The sequence below is a fragment of the Pinus tabuliformis genome, chromosome J (genome assembly GCF_031772625.1).
Source record: "Pinus tabuliformis cultivar Carrire ecotype Pingquan chromosome J, CPIR1, whole genome shotgun sequence".
NCBI lineage: Eukaryota > Viridiplantae > Streptophyta > Pinopsida > Pinales > Pinaceae > Pinus > Pinus tabuliformis.
In genome coordinates, this window is record NC_142295.1 from 1501837791 (window position 1) to 1501845859 (window position 8069).

The window sequence follows — 8069 nt, forward strand, 5'->3', positions numbered from 1 at the left end:
ACTTCCTCAATTTCCTACAATTGTTGGGGTCAAATTGATGATATTTGGTGTCAATGTCGTGTTGTCGGGTTATCTATGGGATATTTACTCTGCGGCTTCTATAGTAGTTCCTTAAGAAACGTGGAAGGTCCAAGTTGTTCTTCCATGTTGGTTTGGCCTTCCATCCTTCACTCCATTTCATGAGCTAGACTATCTACATTTTCCAAGTATTGGCAAGGTTGCATGTGGCCCGCATACCCACTGGTGGGAGTACCTGCACTTAAACTCTTCTAGGTTTATGGGAGCTCAACTCCAACAAGTATACTAGTATTGTCTTTGCTCTTAATTTTTTCCACTGGGTCAGCTACATTTATATTACTTTGGTTTGCTTGGTTTAGGATTCTTTGGGGAAGGTTCAACGTGTTATCTAGGGGTGAGGTAGCCTTGTCCTCCTCCTGCCTACGACAATCTTCCTCACATTGTGTCTTGGTTTTACCATTCCTTTGCAACTCCTTTAGCCTTTGGTTTACCTTCCACCTTTATCCCTAAAATCCTTCATTTTGTACATTGTCCATTGACTAGACTAGATGTTAATCATCGTTATACATATATTTTAGAGAAAGTCTTAAATTATTTACACATCCTTAAGTAAGCCAAATCATATTCCTTTCAAGCATCATATATCCATATACATAAGCATATTTTATGACCAACTTTCTTTCACAAGATTCTATACACAAGAATCTTATCTAGAGTTTTAGATCCAACATGCATTCCTATGCTTTCATCCAATCATTTAGATATTCATATATCTCGCAAAGAGCCTACATCCTGACCATTGCATTCTTTCATCCCTTTACTAGTATTGGTTCCACATTACATGGAATGTCTACTTAACCTTGCCATGATGATTTTTCCAAAGACCTTCAAAAAACGATGGTCTTTCCTGAATCATGATGATTCAACTAAGCAGGATGATATCTTCTAATATAATGTTAGATAATGCTTGGATGGTCAATATGCAAAATGGTTTATCTATCCATCTATCTAGATGATCTCTACAAAGAAACTTAATCATGTAAATTCTATACATGCTACTATCATATGCTTCTTTCTAAGATGTTAAACAAAACATATTATCCTAAAATAAATATTAAACTTCACAGAGAGCCGGACAGTCAGTGAACCTTCTTTAGTAGTAAAGATCCTTCACTTCTTCCTTCTTTGCCTTCTTCTCAGGTTCTCCCATTGCTTCGGCCACATGAGCTTCATTCCTTTCCTTTATCTTATTGTTATGCTAGTTTGGAAAGTCCCTCCTAGAGTGTCCAAATTTGTTACATCCAAAACATTGCGCTTTGGATATGTCTTTCTTCTTGGCCTTGCCAAACTTTCCCTTCTTCAACTTCTTAACTCGGGCTAGAAAGGCTTGAGATTGCCCATCTGATCCAATATCATCCTTGACCTTGATCCTTGATTCTTCCAATATGCATTGCACCCACAACTTATCAAAGGGAGTTGAATCCTTCTTGGAGTAGATGCTTGTTGCAAAGTTGCTCCATTATGGTGGCAATGCATTTAGTATACAGATGGCTACTTCAGAATCAATGATTGGTTCCCCAAGTCCTTACAGATGGCCTCTTAGTTGAGAGATTGTCATGAGGAAGGATGCCACATCCTAATCCTTTTATTTCCTCATTATGTACAACTTGTTCCTCAACAACATATTTTGACCTGTTGTACTGATGTCATCGACGGCCATATGGTAAACCTATACTCTAGAGGTTCTATTATTGTAAAATTTCACAACTATGGAAGTTGTGGCAAGGTCTCAAAGGAGGGACTTTCTTTTTGGGGCAAAACTAACCTTTTTTCAAAAGATAGTTTCTATAATTGAATCCATCTTCAATATCCATTTCTTCAACCCCACTCTGCCGGATTTGAATATTGAATCCCCCCTACTTATTTTGGGATGAGATGATCTTTCAAAAGCCAACATAAATATATTGGGGACTTACAACAATATACAAACTAAGCAAGGAAGGGTATACACACATGTGTTAGAATTTGAATTGAAGTTGACTTGAGCAAAGGTATAACAATGCATATTTAATTAAATATTGGTGATTTTAACAACCACGTCCATTAGATTAAAATAATGATACTTTATGTGTATCTATATGCAAAGACAAAATACTTGAAAGGCACCTTCCCAACAACAAAGGTCATTATAAGAAAAATGGAAAAATAACAAGTTGATGGGTGGTATGATTGAATGAAGAATCAAAGGGCAAGAAAGAAGAGACATCCAAGTTTAGTCCTAATAAAAGATTTTATGGCCCCTTCCAAGGAGTGCGTTATTAAGAGGGACACAAACATGATCATGGAGTCTGTGCTAAAGTCTTATGGGAGAAATAGGAAGCATGTGAATGAGATATTATGGATTTCAAAAGAGAAATCATGTTATTCAATCCAATAGAAGCAAGTGGATTGGTGCTACTTGAGACTCCATAAGCTCTAAATCAATTCGTGAAAGCAAGAAGTCTAAAAGATAAATGCAAAGAAAGGAATATCCATCTATGTACAATTCTACAATAAATAAATTCAAAACTATACAGTGTTTCCATATAGACAATGTTAGGTCCCTATAACACTAGTGATTCCCCCATTACTAGTGTCATTGTGGCCCTTACTGTTATTGTTGTGCCCTTATTGTCCCCATATTGTTATTATTGTGCCCCATAAAAGCCCACTATTTTTATTTTTGTGCCCTTATATTATTATTGTTATGTTGACTTTGATTATATTGTGACCCCTTAGACTCCTATATATAGAAATGAGGCTTTGTCATTTGTATCATCCAATAATTGTTCTTTTGTGTAATGTAAAGGAGGTTGCCCCCTCGAAGAGGCTGATTTCTAAGTTGTTGATCTATCTTTTCTATCTTTTTGTGAGTTGGTTTCATAACAGACAACCTAGGTTCGAACCCTAAAAAGTGTAGGGTCTTTGTGAGTGTTTGTGAGGGAATGTGTTTGACATCACATAATTGGATTCCCTTCATCATCAAAGAGACATGTGTCCCAAAAGTCAATTTGGTTTAAGTGGATGTTAATATGATACATTGTATATTTTCTTAGGGTAGTAGCACAATTGGAAAAAAGCATGTTGGCAAGCCCTTGTGTATCCAAGGGATCGAAAGTTCAATCCCCCAGACATATCTCACCAATTGAACTTAAAAAAAATATGATACATTGTATATTGCAAAGCCATTAAGTTAAGTAATGACCTTGGCTAACCCAAATATTTAATTAGAATTTAAGCTCAAACACAACATTAGAAATGAAACCTTCACTCTAGATCTAAGGATATAGGGGTCAACATTGGATATTGGATACAAGACAAGGTGATCAAATGTATCTCTTGGACTAGCATTTTTTACAAAGGAATACAAATTTTAATGCTTATATTAACATGTATGTATAATATAATAATGAAATAGTCACTCTTTAGTTCATGGATAAAAGTGTTGGTGTGGAAGGAAATCTCGAGGGATGTGTCACTATAGTCATAAAAATTGCATTTATTGTGGCACATGGAGAACTTATTAATTGGGTGTAGCTTTAAAAATGGATAGGAGTTTTATCCTCCCCACCTAACTGCAATTCCTACAAATGACATATTTAGTGATTAATGAGTATATTGTTGTAATAATTTTGAACCCTGTGTTAAGAAATTGCCCACTTTTTCTAAGAGATCTAGATGGGTAAAGTGAATGGGAAAACTGGGAATCTTACCCATACTAGAGTAGTCATCGGCAACATAGTGAGAGGATTGAAGTTGGGAAACCATGGCTTCACTAGAAGACCAACTCATCCCCAAAACCATGGACCTTGGTCAAGGATTTTTTTCTTATCCTCAAGACATTTGAAGATCACCACAAAAAAACATGGGTCTACATCCACCCAAACCGGCGTTCATCCAATCCTATCATAATCGAACAGAAAAACGCTACTTTTTCAATAGAAAATGGGGAATAAAAGTATCACCCAAGGATAATGACCATTGCATCAAGCGCTCAATCATAAGGGAGGAGCAATAATTTGACAATCGCACGTCCTTGATTTCTGTTGATTTAACTCTGAACGCTCACGTAATATTCTCTTGCTTGGCGAATTAAACACCACTGCATGGAATGGACGAGGATTGAGCCGAACCCTGGATGAAGCCCACTTCATTCTCATCTACACACAAAACTATATATACGTCAAAGCTATTACAATAGATTCTGACTGTCAACACCTCGAGGTTCTGTTTATATGTGGCTACCTTTTATGGTTACTATTGAATGTGTGATTGGCAATAGTAATGGCAACTTAGGGCTGCCAAATTTCCTTCGATTCCCTCACTACATCCTAACGCAAATAGTTGTTCAATGCCTTGGGTGTCTTTCAAAACTGGTAGGCAGCGTCTTCTTTGATATTTCTCGATGGTTTTAATTCCACTACAATCACAACTTTCATTTACATAAACTTCGTGTTTTCGCACGAGCGACGATTGTTCCAAGGTGAAATGTCACTTGGATGGTTTCAATGTTGTTGACCCATCATAACTAACTAATGGATATGCCCATTACAATTTTATACCACCCCATTATCAATATCAATTATGCATGGGAACCAATTAAAGCAACTTTTCACATTAATTTTATATGAGCATGAGAACATGTGTTAACAAGCAGCCCATAAAGCCTCATTTTGAATGCCATAGTCACTTAGAAGGAATTCCTCTTGTAGTAGCATCCTCCCTACTAAACTTTGCTAGTGCTAACATTAGAACCACCATTACAACAAGATATCTTTCTAGTGTTGACAACACCATTATAGTAAGATACCTCAAGAGAGACATAAAATTTAAAAAGTATGATAGTAATACTTATCCAGAAGACGGTATTGAAACTAGTAATTGTTCATGAATCCATAAGATTGTAAGGTCATTCTCATTATCATAATCATTGTCATCATCATCACCATCATCCTTGTCATTGTTATTGCCATCATTACATTATCATCATAATCACCATTCATGCCATCATCATCATCATTATGGACATTGTTTGCAATTGTTCATAATTGTAGATGTTGTAAGAAATATCATCAACCCAAAAAATGTGATCAGTGCTAGAAAAGGGTTGTTTAGGACACATTGATATACGTAAGAAAAATAACAACTCTATTTTTGACAGATGATCGATGATCATCATCATCACCACCATTATCATCGTCATTGTCATTTTTATCATCCCCATCATCATCATTAATGTAATTTATATCGACATTGTTGTAATCATGCATCATCATCATTCATGCCATTATTGTTTTTGATGATGACCTAGATGAAAATGATGATCTTGACACCAAAGATAATGCTTATGATTATGACAATGACAACATCTAAAATTGGGAAGATTCGCCAACGTCATTAGCATCGTCATCATCATAATCATTGCCATCATCATCATTGTCATTGTAACCACTATCGTCTTTATCATCATAATCACAATTCATGTCATCGCCATCATCTTCATTTTCATCATTGTCAATATTATTGACATTGTCATCAATTGTTCATAATTGTCAATGCCATAAGGAATATCATCAATGCAGAAAATATGATGAGTGTTGGAAAAGGGATGCAAAAGCGAACATAGAAATGGGGGCAACAATAGAAGTAAAATTGGATGAAAATTGGATACAACATAAGTAGATGCACAGCAACATGAAAAACCTGACACAAAAGTGGATGCAAAAGTAGATGCAGTTGTCAATGCAAACTTGGATGCAAACATGAGGGAAAAAGTGGAAGCAAACATGGGTCCAATGGTAGGTGTAAAACTTGGCACAAATTGTGGTGAAACAAATGTGGATGCAACAACGGAAACAAAAGTATATGCAAAAATGGATGAAACAAAAGTGGATGCAATAGGGGATGCAAACGTGGAAGCAAATGTGGTTGCAATGGTAGGCGCAAGATATGGTGCAACAAAAGTGGATGTAACAATAGACAAAAAATATGCAAAAATGGATGTAAAAGTGGAAGCAAACATTGATGCAACAGGCAAAACAAAATTGGATGCAAAAAATGGATATAATGTAAGTAGATGCAAAAGTAGATACAAAACGAGATGCAAAACCCAATGCATAAACCTGACATAAAAGTGGATGCAATAATAGATGCAATATTTGATGCAAAAGAGGATGTGAACATGGATGCAAAATTGGAAGCAAACGTGGATACAACAGTGAGTGCAAAACATGGTGCAAATTGTGGCATAACAAAAGTGGATGTAATGATAGATGCAAAAAAAGAATCAAAGTATGATGCAAATGAATATGTAAAAAGGGATGCAAAAAGTGAAATTTAAAATGGGTGCAACAGTGGATGCAAAATTGTGTGCAAAAGTGGATGCAATAGAAGTCGATGCAAAAGTAGATGCAAAACGAGACACAAAACCCGATGCAAATCCCGGTCCAAAATTGGATACAAAAAGGGATGCAAAAATAGATGTAGTAGTTGATGAAAATCTAGATGCAAATGAGGATGCAAATGTGGATGCAAAATTATAATCAAAAGTGGGTGCAAAAGGAGGTGCCAAACTAGGCGCTAATTGTGGCACAAAAATATTAGATGCAATAGTGGGTACAATAATAGATGCAAAAGAGGATGTAAATATGGATGCCAAACAAGAGGGAAAAGTGGATGCAACAAAAGTAGATGCAAACTTTTATGCAAAACTAGACACAAAACACGATGTAAAACTTGGCACAAAAGGGATGCACAAATGGATGAAAAAATGGATGCAAAAAATGATTTAAAAAAGGATGCAAAAAAGGATGCAAAAGTCGATGCAAAAGTTGATGCAAGTGTAGGTGCAAAAAGTGGATGCAAATGAGGATGCAAAAGTATGTCAAACAAAATTAGGTGCCAAACTTGATGCAAAACCTGGAACAAAACCTGGTGTAAAGGATGACACAAAACTTGGCATAAAATTTGGTGCAAAACGTGGTGCAAAACCTATTGCAATACCTGGTGCTAAACTTGGTGTAAGATTTGGTGCAAAACTTGATGCAAATTTTGTGTCAAGTTTTGCACCATATTTGATAAATGGATGCAAATAGCACCAAAAATGGGCTCTAGATGCAAAAAAAGAAGTAAAAAGGGACGCTAATCGCTGGTTTTGTTGTAGTGATCCCGCCTACAAATCCCACATCAGATAAAGAGCTCGCCATATGGGATAAAAATTACAGCAAAGCCTATGCCTTGATTGTTGCTTCCGTAAATGAATAGGTGATATTACCAATGCTTTGGATGCGTTAAATAAGTTGAAATAGTTATATGAATTGCATTCAAATCTATAAGTAGTCCAGTTGATGATCAAACTCTTCAACCTAGATTTGAAGGATAATGATCCACTAGCCCTAGCCTAAGAAATTATAGCTACTATGCATGTTGTAGAAGCCATTAGAGTTAAAATGGACATTTCAATCATAACTTTTGTCAAGGCTCTCTATCCCACATATTCTCACTATCTTGATCCTTACAAGTTAGTGCCCAACTTAAGAACATTACTTTTGACACTTTTGTGGAGAAGTTTGGAGAAGGGAGAAAAGTGCTTTGGAAGAGGAAGACATTTGCTGAATTGCCTGAAGAAGTTATGTGCCTTAATGTGTCTATATATATATATATATATGAATATATGATTCGTAGAAAGCTTCTAGGAAGGGGAATTAGCCCTAGTTGCACTCTTTAACACTCCATATCAACGAGGGAGGAATTCCACCTATCAACTTTCATCCATGGCTATGCTATCGTGTCCATTATATGCCATATCTGCAACTTATCTCATCGCTGGTGAAGATTGATATCGTAGTCCAATAAGAAAGGATTGAAAGAGGGTGGGTCACAAGACCCTACCACTCTTGCCAAAATTACAGAGGCAAGTCCTCATGTCCAGGGATAAAACCCCTACCACGATTGATCCTTTAGTGATTAAGAAGTTGAGCATCATGCATCGTAGTCACAAGGAATGCAAAAGT